The 11,564-nt window shown below is 47.3% G+C and overlaps 1 pseudogene; it reads left to right on the top strand.

Annotated features, from left to right (window-relative positions):
- LOC119361507 overlaps positions 1-9,197 on the top strand; it is a 16,371-nt pseudogene extending 7,174 nt beyond the window's left edge.
- The last annotated feature ends 2,367 nt before the right edge of the window (positions 9,198-11,564 follow it).

Genomic DNA, 11,564 nt, shown 5'->3' with positions numbered 1-11,564 from the left:
CACGGCGCGCCCGCGCGTGCCGGGAGGGGGGGGGCGCTCCTGCTGCGCCTCGGTCACTCCTTCCTCCCCTTCCCCCCACCGTCGTCGGTGAGCTCCGTCGGGCAAAGCCCGGTGGGCGCGGCGGCCGCGGGGCCCTTCTCCCCCCTGCTCGTGGGACGCCGGCGCGGGGCGGCCTCCTCGAGCTGCGGTGCTGGACTTCGCGGGGTTCAGCAGCTCGGCGGCGGGCTCGCGGGGCAGCCAGCTGGTGGTGGCGCGCCGGTGCCCTAGGCCTCGTGCGTGGCGGGGCGGCTGCGGAGCTCCCATCTCGGGAGGTGGCGCGCGGTCGGCCCCCTGCTGGATCCAGCCGGATCTGGTGGTGGGGGTTGGCCGGCGGCGCGTGGTGGCGGTGGTGCGTGCCCAGCGGCTCCGGCGCTATGAGCTCGCCGGGCGACGTGGGTAGGGCAGCGGCCGGGCGTGGCCGTTGCTCCGGCCGTGGGCGGCGACCTGTGGATGTCCGGCTGATGGACTCCCAGTGTCGTGGCGGTTCCATGGTGGCTTGGCGGATCTGCTTGCGGCGGCGGCTAGCTTCTCCGGCGTCGGCTTGTCTGCGATCGGACCGTTTCGGCCTTCACTCCATATCCTCGGCGCTCGGTCGCTACTCCCTTCAAAGGGTTGGCCCTTTCCCAGCTACGGTCCATCGCTCGTCTCGCGCCCGGTGCAGCAGGACCGAGCTCGTCTCGCGCATAGTGCCGTCGGACCGAGCTCTTCTCGCGCACGGTGTAGCAGGACTGACCTCGTCCCCGCCCCACGGTGCTGCAGGACCAATCTCGTCTCGCGCTCCGGGTTGCAGGATGGGTCGATGGATGCCAGTGTTGGCCGACCTATTGGGTCTCGATGCTGGGGGTGGGCCAGGGGTGCAAAGGCGGATTCTTTTTTGCTCGTCTCACTACAAGAAACCTGTTAATGCATGACGGATTTCTGTTGACAGTTTTGAAATCCGTCATGAACGGCCCACTACACCTCCGCAAGCCCGCGAAAAAGCCAGCCTAAAGCCCTAAAATTTTCCCCGTATAAAAGCTAACCCTAACACACTTCCCCGTCCCCAGTCTCTTTCTCCATCCACCGCCGCCACACGTTGCCTCTCCTCATCCCTGTCCTCCGCCGCCACGCCTCTCGTCTCCTCATCCCCGTCCTCCGCCTCCACCTCCCCGCCTCCAACCGATGATGGCGGCCCGAGATCCATGGCGACGACGGTTGCAGCGGCCCCATGGAAGCGGCGGCCAACGATGGATCTCACTAGGGGCTTCCCTCCTCCGTCTCCCAGGCCGCGAAGCTGCCTCGCCATCCGGAGATTCAGAGCAGCAAGCGACGGACTAGCAGAGGACGATGACCATGACCTACAGGAGGCCTAAGCTGGACCTCGCCGGCGACGACCATGCCCCGCACAATGTCCCTCCCTACTTTCCCCCTCGTCTCATCTCTCCTTGATTCCTTCATTATATATATCTCTCTCTCTCTCTCTCATCCCCAATCGATTTTTTTTGCTTCGATTCAGATGAACAGGAGCTCTCCGCCTCTCCAGTTCCATGGACGGCAACGACTGGGATCCCACGCTCGAGCCCGACGAGCTGGGCTAGCTCGACAGCGAGGTCGTCCGCGCCGCCCACCATGATTGTGCACAGAACAAGAAGGTTGACCCTCTCGCTCTGTTTTTTCTTTTCTTTCCAAGTGATGATTGCTCTGCTCTAGCATAGTTCCCCAGGGGCTCTCAAATTTTCCTGGACTGAACCTGATGCAGAAAACGTGGCCACTTCCTTTCCTGATACCCGCATGTTACAGCCAATGATAGACTAGCACTGCTGGCTATTTATTTTTTTCTTCTCTGACCGTGCGAGTCTAGCAGTGTAAAATTTGTGAGATCTGCTAGTTAGTTAAGAGACTACTAGTTTAATAAGATGTTCCTGTTGGTTCCTTGGAATTTTCTTGTTTATGTGGGGAAAGTAATTCATTTATCTCACTGAATCCATTGACCAAGAGTAGATTGTTTGTTAACTAGGCCTGCTATTACATTGCTTCTCTGTTATGTGGTGAAAATAGCCATCATATTGACTTCCAATTTATGCCACATGAATTTTCATGCTATTGTACCGAGATGATGGTGGTGCTCGTTGCCATGGAATTCTTGGTTGATCACATTTGTTATCTGCAAATATATGTGTTGTATTTTTGTATCTTTTGTTATGGAAGCATTTCCATTTGGAAGAAAAAACACTACTTGAAGAAAAAGGGGAAGCCAAAATAGCTGACGACTATGTTTTCTGGGGTTTGTTTTGTTTTGAGCCAAAGCTGGCCTTACTGCTAGCATCCCCACGTATTATGCTTGGCTGTTACATGAGCCAGAAAATTAATTAGCTAACCTGTATGCTTACGCCTCCATGGATCATATCGATCCAGCCGGCTATTAACACTTTGATCGTACCTTTTTACTACCCAGTTTTATTGCATTAAATCAATCCTCAAACAATTGCATGATTAAGATCTGACTAATATGTGGGTTTTGGGAAGTAGATGAGGTAGTGCCTATGAGGATCATTGCAGCAACATCCATGCCTCTCACCATGGTAATCCAAGCCAGGAGAAGGTAGGGGACTTTGACCGGTCGGCTATTGTTGGAGACAAGGTCGAGGAAGACACAAGAGCACTGGTGACCCAAATCATGCAGACGCGAAAGGATGTCAACAATAGCATCAAGGTGGTTGCTATCGTAGGTGTTGGTGGGATCGGCAAGACCACCCTCGCCCAGAAGGTCTTCAATGATGAGGCAATCCAAGGTGAATTCAGCAAAAAGATATGGTTGAGCGTCAACCATAACTTCAGTCATGTTGATCTGCTGAGAAGGGCCATCATTGAAGCTGGAGGAGATGCCCAACCGCCGGAAAGTGCAAAGACCAGCCTTCATGAAACCCTCAAGAACACATTGATTGACCACAAGACCTTTTTGGTAATGGATGATGTGTGGAACCATAGAGCATGGGATGACGTGCTGAAAATACCCTTAGTTAATGTTGGTGCTTCAGGCAGCCGAGTCCTTGTCACTACCAGAGATGAAGATGTTGCCCGAGGGATGAGAGCTATATGGCCGTACCACCATGTCGACACATTAGTGCCTGAGGATGCTTGGTCATTGCTCAAGAAGCAGGTCTTTTCTTAATTAAACTCTAATATCTTTCATTATCTTCATCTACTTACTAACATTACTATGTAGTTAATTACTCCCTCCATCCGGGTTTATTAGGCCCCATTGTATTTTGTGCTAAAGTTTCACTTGCAAATTTAACTAATAAAATGTAAACTATATGTCACAAAAATTATATTGTTGGAAAGCTCTTTCAAACACAAATATAATGGTGTAATTTTTGTATCATGTAATTTATATATTTTAATAATATAGATGGTCAAAATCTGGCACAAAATACAAGGGGGCCTAATAAACCCGGACGGAGGTAGTACAAGAAATGTTAGAATTCTCCCAAATTAATGAGCCATTAATTATTACATGTAATTTAGTGACTTCTATGTACTATTATCTCTTGGAGATAAGAGGTTGTCAGTAATTTTGTAAGGCTAAGATTACTTTGCAAGTGCCAACAAAGCATGGTGCCAAACAAGGAAATATGCCACAAAACTATTGAGATACATTGAAAGACACCTAGATTTTGCTTATTCAAGCTTGAGAAATAATTAAGAATTTGGATAATTATATATGTATCATGTTTACCTGTGTCGTATATTCATGTAGTAAGTAACCTTTTGTGAATATCTAGTCTCGTTTTCCAACATATGGGATGAAGATCTAAGTGCGCAACTACTCAACAGTGTCATAGGACATTATATATATGAAAAGTTATTTCAAGACAGAATAATAATAATTTCGGTGAACCCCTGACAGTACAACAAAAGAATATAGCACCAAAATAACTAGACTAGAAGTTGGCAGGAATTTTGCTAAAAAATTTGCATGCAAATTTACTAATTAATGTTTGGCGTAGTATTATGCATTTTAGAGACTTGAGAGATAAGATAATTTCTTGTTATCATACAATATGAAAATGAATAAAACATATGATTTCTCCTAAATTTGGAGTTACTTCCTATAAACAGAGATGAGAGAGTAGTGTCCAAGTATATTCTTCCAGCAGTGTGTTCCATCTTGTAAAATGAAATGGAAATAAAAAATGTTATCTACGCATAAAGTATGTAAGTTACATGTGGAAGCCACTGCAGAAATCTTCGGTATGTCGGAGAAAGATAAGTAAATACTAAATAAATTAATAACCATTCTTTTTGGCATGCACTTCCTGTACATAACCAAACATACCTTGATAAATGGATAGATACATCAACTAGTCCTCTTAAGAGGTATCCCCCCATAAACTAATATAGGATGCTTTAGATCACAATAGTTTACAGACGAAGTAAAACTGAGTGCCTTAGAGGATCTTGGTACATATTTAATTAAATGTATTGGTCCCTTGTATTGGATGTTCGCAGGTATGCTCAACTGAGATAGATGAAGATCACATCAATACGCTAAAGGATATCGGACTGAAAATTATACAGAAATGTGGTTGTTTACCAATTGCTATTAAAGTGATGGGAGGACTCTTGCGTGAAAGAGGGGGGCTACGTCGTGACTGGCAGCATGTTTTGGATGATTCTAAATGGTCAACAACTAAAATGCCCAATGATCTCAACCACACAGTATACTTAAGCTATGAATATATGCCTTCTTACCTGAAGCAGTGCTTTTTATACTATTATTTTCTTCCTAAAAGTAGAAATTTTCATATGGAGCAAGTCGTGGAAATGTGGATAAGCGAAGGATTTATTCATGGAAACTCCGGTGATTTAGAAGAACTGGGAAGAAATTACTACAAGGAGTTAGTATCTAGGAACCTTATAGAGCCAGATAAATCGTATGTTGAATTATCGGTTTGCCACATGCATGATGTTGTTCGTTCATTTTCTCAGTATATGACTAAAGATGAAGCACTCGTAGCTAAAGACGGAGACAATGATATTATTGCTAAACTTGGTTCACAAAAGTTTCTTCGGTTGTCCATAGAAACTAGCGAATCACAGTCAGTTGAACTTGATTGGAAATTACTACAGGTGCATCAATCAGCAAGAACATTGATCTCAACAATCCAGATTAAGATGATGCCTGGTCATTCATTGGTTACTTTTTCTAGTTTGCGGGCTCTGCATATAGAATCTGCAGATATGGTTGTATTGCTTGAATCGTTGCATCAACTCAAGCACCTGAGGTATCTAGCACTAGTAAATGCTGATATATCTGTACTTCCGGGGAACATTGGCCAGATCAAACTGTTGCAATTCCTTGACCTTTTTGGATGTACAAAATTGGTGAGTCTTCCTCATAGCATTGTGAAGCTTGACCAGCTGAGGTTACTTTCACTTCCCCAAGCAAGTATGGTACCTAGAGGGTTTAGTGGTCTGACAAATATGAGGAGACTAAATATATTTCGAGCACACATGGATGGTGATTGGGGTAGTTTGGATGAGTTGGGGCCTATTTCTCAACTCAGAGTTCTCGAATTAACCGAATTAGAGAATGTATCTGCTGCCTCATTTGCTGCTAACGCTAGGATCGGTGAGAAGATGCACCTTATCAGGCTATACCTAAACTGCACTAGTAAACTGGGAGATGATGGGTTAGTCAATGAGAAGGAAAGTATCTCTGAGGAAGAGCAGCAACGAATTGAGAAGGTTTTCGATAAGCTCTGCTCCACATGGTGTAGAATATCTTCATATCTACGGGTATTTTGCCCGGCAACTTCCGAGATGGATGATGTCCACATCAATGGTGCCCCTTGACAACTTGAAGACTATATTTTTTTTATGATCTTGCTTGTTGCACACAACTTCCCAATGGGCTCTGCCAGCTGCCCAGTCTGCACTTTCTACAGGTCTCTCGTGCTCCATGCATCAAACATGTAGGGACTGAATTCATGCAGGTGGGGGAAGCCTCATTTCCAAGGTTAAACAAATTGATCTTCATCGGAATGGTGGAATGGGAGGAGTGGGAGTGGGAGGAGCGAGTACAAGCCATGCCTCGCTTGGAGGAGCTTGTGCTCAATAAATGCAGACTGAGGCATGTTCCTCCAGGCCTTGCCTCCAATGCAATCTCTTTGAAAATATTATGTCTAGAACATGTCAAGAACCTTAGCTACATTGAGAGATTTCCTTCTGTGGTTGAGCTTACAGTTAATGACTGCCCCAAACTGAAGAGGATCACCAATCTCCCAAATGTGCAGAAGGTTGCCATCATGAACTGCCCAAAGTTGAAGGTTCTAGAGTGTACCGCTTCCCTCGAGAGGCTAGTCCGGAATGATTACACCATCGAAAAACTTCCAGAATACATGCGAGACATTAAGCTAAGGCATTTGCAGTTATTCTGCAGACTATGGTTGCTCTCTGCGGTAGCCGCGGGACAATCTGGCATCGAGTGGGACAAGTTCAGCCATGTGGAGCATGCCAAGGCATATGCAGCTGAAGGAAACAACCCAAGAAAATGGTACATCTTGTACACGAGAAGAGACAACTACGAGTTGGATTCAAATATTAGCCGATCTAATGTGTTTAAAGGTAAAATTATAGATATGAAATTTGCATTAATTTGTTTGGGCACTTTGTATCTATCAGTTTATAAGTTCATTTCATTTTATTCCCCGCCTTTCAACCATATATTTGTAGTGCGTGGTGACTAAATATATTTTATACGCAACATGCAACTAATTAAGTTAAGTTTTAGCCATGCAACTGTACATGTGGATTCTTCAACTTATGGCTATCATTTCTGATTTGGTTGCACTCCCTTTTTAATTACTTGTTCTCCTAGGTTACTAGGTTACCTTGAGTCCAACAGACCTAGAGCAGTAATCAGGGACGGAACTGCACCCGGGGCAGACTGGGCCTAGCTAGTATAGGTATCCCTCACCAACAATTTGATCAAGGCTTTGATCAATCATCCATCCACTAGTATGCAAGTGCATCAGTTTGCAACTTTGCATTGGCATGGTCGTGAGATACTAGCACTAATTGATGCTCTGCTCTCAGGATTAATTGATTTTCTCCAATTTGAGTACATAGAAATAGAAGATGAAATGGATAATGGGGTTGAGTGCATTTTGATACATGCCCATGTCATCTTAATTTCATCAGCATTTGTGGTGGTGTTATTTGGGGTGGGTGGTTATAATTTGTCGACGTTTTTCGCTGCTACGGTTCATGCCTGGTCATGCCCAAATCATGGGTCCGCCTCTAAGAGTGATATATGTTTGCTCTTGCCTTGCTAATTATAGATTGTGTATAACTAGTTCTTTGTTTTTCTATCCATGCAGAAACCTTGTCTTCTTCTATGGTGGACGCACAAGGATTTGAGTATGTGTACAAAATGAGAAGAAGTACCTTCAATTACGTCTGCTGCTTGGTGAAGATCCCACTTTTTGAAGATATGATGGCAAAAAATCACACCTTTGCTGACTGGAAAGTGTTGTCTTTACAAGATGTTGTGGCTATTGCTCTGAGAATGCTGAACTCTGGTGAGCCATCTGAGACTGTAGGATCCTCTCTTGGTGTGAATGAGTCAACTGTCTCTCTGGTAACTCGGATGTTTGTTGAGGCTATGTGCCAGCGAGCAATGCACCACTTGGGCTGGCCAGGCTCTGCCAAAATGGAGAAGATCAAACGCAAGTTCGACAAGATCCATGGCCTGCCAAACTGCTGCGGTGTTGTACATACAACTCATATCACGTTTGGATCACAAGACCGTGGCCATGAGGATAACGGCAACATCCTACTGCAAGCCATTGTTGATCCAGATATGAGGCTCACAAACATTTGGTGGAACCTATCAGGTAGCATGAACCAGTTGATCATTTTGCAGGACTCCAGTCTCTTCAAGTCCTGCGAGAGGGGTACTGGGTTGAATGGTAGCAAGCTGAAGGTATCATCTCGTGGTGGATTAGAAGTCGGCGAGTACATCATTGGTGATGCAGGACATCCTCTTCGACCTTGGCTCCTCACACCTTACCGGATAGAGAATGACCGCTCACTCTCAGACTCCAAAGTGGAATTTAACAGGAGACACTCTGCAGCTACAGTCGTTGCGCTGAGGGCGTTGGCAGGTTTTAAAGACACATGGAAGTGCCTACAGGGAGAAGGTTGGCATCCAAGTAATAAACATGAAATGTTCTCGACAATCAAAACGTGCTGGATGTTGCATAACATAGTGATAGATATGGATGAGGAGGAAGAGGAGGAGGAGCATGCAGGCATGCCGAGCGATCAGGAGTACAGCAAGCAAGTGCGGCAGGTAGCAGACGAGGACGCCGTCGGGGTGAGGGATGCACTGTCCCAGCACATAATCGAATCTAGAGGTAAAATAACGCAACTTTTAATGTATTTTTTCAGATTAGTGTTTTATCTATTCGCTATATTTGTTTCATCAATACCCTATTGGTTCCATCGATCTTAATTTGCTCTGCTTGGTCAGTCCTCACAGTGGCCGCAGAGGAGGAACAAGAAGCAGCAGCAGTTGCATCTAGTTCAGGAGATGGAAACAAGGAACAGGAAGAGCACCGACAACGAAAAGCAAATCGAGGAAAGGAGAAAGTGGATGATAGCTAGCTATGGAGGTCAGAAGACGCCCCCCCTCCACTTAGTGATTTTGGTATATATTGTTTCTCTGATATTAACAGTTCTTCAAGTCGCAGTTCTCTTCCTAATTCCTTCTTCTGCTATGACACTGCTTAATTCATGTCAGTGGGAACCATTATATCCTTTGGTGATACATTAAACTACTTGGAAAGAAACTAACTCCATGAATACTTGCATCTATTAGCAACATCTGGCAACTATATATTTTCTTCCTGTATTGGCTATATAATGCTTTGATTGTCCATTCGCTCAATAACACTGCATGATCTGGACAATCAAGCTAGCAGATTTATAGTACTAGTATATATACTTTGACAATGGGAAACCTTGATATTAGAAACTCCACATGAAGTGTCGGTCATGTCTCTCATGTACTTATAAACTTATGTGAGCAGGTGGAAGGTGACGAGGGAGGTCCAATCCAGCCACACCAAGAGTTCAGCTTGCACCAGGCAGCTAGCCCATATGAGATATATACTGTATTTCTAGTTATCCCTACTAGTGAAGAGTATTACTCCCTCCGTCTCATAATGTAAGACGTTTTTTGACACTAGTGTCAAAAAACGTCTTACATTATGGGACGGAGGGAGTAGTTTAGAAGTACGAATTTGGATATAGAAATGTTCGTCCCGAAGAAGGTTTTCCTGCTGTTTCCAAATTCAGTTAAGCTTTCTTTTACTTCAAGTTGTAATTGGAGACAGAGTGTAATTGGCTTTATAAGCCCGCCCTAGTTGTACTGAGAAAACATTTTAATAATGTAGCGCAATGGAGACAGAGTGTTATGTGAATTATATTCTTTCAGCTGGTTTGCCGCAACCTGAAGAATCTCTAACGACAATGGCTGTGAGTTGAGCCTTGGATTTTTTAATATGGTTTGGGCATCATCCAATTGTAGCACCTGTTACCTCTGACCGTGTTCTAGACATGCCATTCTAATTAATGTGTTTGAAGTCGCTTATTACTACTTAGAGAAGAATAGAAGAATCGAGATGACAGCATATCTACTGTGCTCGTGACAGTTCAAGCGCAGCGCGGAGTAAGTCCATAGTGTTTCTGTTTGTGACAGTTGAAGCTCAACAGAGTTGCATTCACCTGAATGGAAGAAAATCCAGGGTTCCGTTTTGTACCCTGGCAACTGCAGAGTGATTTTATTTTTTTATTTTTTTTGCGATGGAACTGCAGAGTGATTGCATGAATAATTTTTACAATCTATCTGTGATGTCTATGGGAAGTGTTTCTGCCCATCGTGCATATACTGGATGGGATGGATAGCGTTGTACCAACATGATCTCTCTCCCTCTCTCTAAAAATATATATGGTCAGCAACTTGTGGCGCTGGGAGCTTTAGGATAGGCGACCAGGCTGCCCCGCCACCGCCGCTGGCCACGGCGGCCCCCGGGCCGGCGTCCACCCGCCGAGGCCATCTATGGGGGCGGGCGCCCATGCCGCCGAGCCCCATCCCGGGGCGGTTGGCGCTCCGGTGTCCACCCTGCAGTCGGGACCCGTGGTGACGGACATCTCCAACGCCTCTGTCCTCAACCTAGCGCGGGGGAGGCCTCTCCGCTCAGGCTTCCTCGCGGCTTCGACTCCCGGCATGCTGCGTCGCCCGTTGCCAGGGGACGACGGGTCGGGCGACGCTCTGCTTCAATACTGCATGCTCTATTTCTCCTCCCCGGTATGCTCTCCTCTGTCTGATGAGTCGCCGCTCTCCTCTCCAACTGTGGTCTGGCTTGAGGTGCTCCTGCCGGCGCCGCCCCCGCCGGCGGCGGCCATGGTTGCCTTGGTCAATGGTTGGATTGGATCTTCGCTGGCTCGCCCGCTAATCCATATTGTCAATCTCCGCTTATTCTCGTTTACTGTTGCTAATTTGCACGTTGCCAAGTTCATTCTGTTGCTAATCCACCCCCTGCGAACGGCTCACTACCTAGGTTTAAGCAGGTTGTGGTCCGTTTCCATGCTAATCCACCCCCTGCGAACGGCTCACTACCTAGGTTTTTTGTCGCCCCTTGGCTTGTCTCACCTCCTCAGCCCCCGCCGCTGGCAATTGCGCCATCCCCTACAGCTGCAGTGGCCTCCGCTCTCTCTGTCTCGCGTGCTACTTCTGTAGACAGGTCCGTACCTGCGGCTCTCAGCGCTACGGACAACCAATGCGATATGGGACAATCCCCTCTCTCTCCCTACCCAGAACCCAACCCGCTTCCCATTGGCTCTTCGAGGCTCGAGTCAGCCAGCCTCCCTTCTCCTGTAGCGCACACACACACCCCCCCCCCTGAATGCCACTTGGTCGCCCGCGGCTCCGCGTCAGCGCTATCAATCTCTGTCGCCTTGGCCTGCCGCCCTCGGCGTCGCTCAGTCACATGCAGGCTCTCGGATTGGGCACCGCACAGCATGCCCCTCTGGCTCCAACAGGGTGTTTGTCCCGTTCCACCGGATTTCCTCGTGCTGCGAGAAGGAGCCGTCCGCTGTTGGGCGCATGTGCTCCTGGCCTTCTGTCGCGCCCCGCGGGCCCGCCTCTGTGGTCAACCGCATCTCCTGCGTCGACGACGCGCGCTAGCGACATCTTCTCCTCCCCATGCATGCAGATCACGGGAGGTGACAACGGGGAACCCGATACGGTCCCCTCTGCACCCGTTGGACTGCCGCCAGCACCTACGCGCCCATGCAGCCCTGGCCCTGGCCCTCATCTCTTCCTATTATAGCATGCAACCCCAGCTCTCCCCCCAACGTAGCTCCTCAGCCCCTCCCAAAAACATTAGCCACATGGGCCACTGCTTCCGATGCTTGGCTCGCGACCACAAGGTGCAGGACTGCCGCGACCCGGTGTGTTGCCGCCGATGGCCATG

This window comes from Triticum dicoccoides, chromosome 2B (genome assembly GCF_002162155.2).
Source record: "Triticum dicoccoides isolate Atlit2015 ecotype Zavitan chromosome 2B, WEW_v2.0, whole genome shotgun sequence".
In the NCBI taxonomy this organism is placed as follows: domain Eukaryota; kingdom Viridiplantae; phylum Streptophyta; class Magnoliopsida; order Poales; family Poaceae; genus Triticum; species Triticum dicoccoides.
The sequence above is the reverse complement of the archived record's forward strand: the minus strand, read 5'-3'. Positions and strand labels throughout refer to the sequence as shown.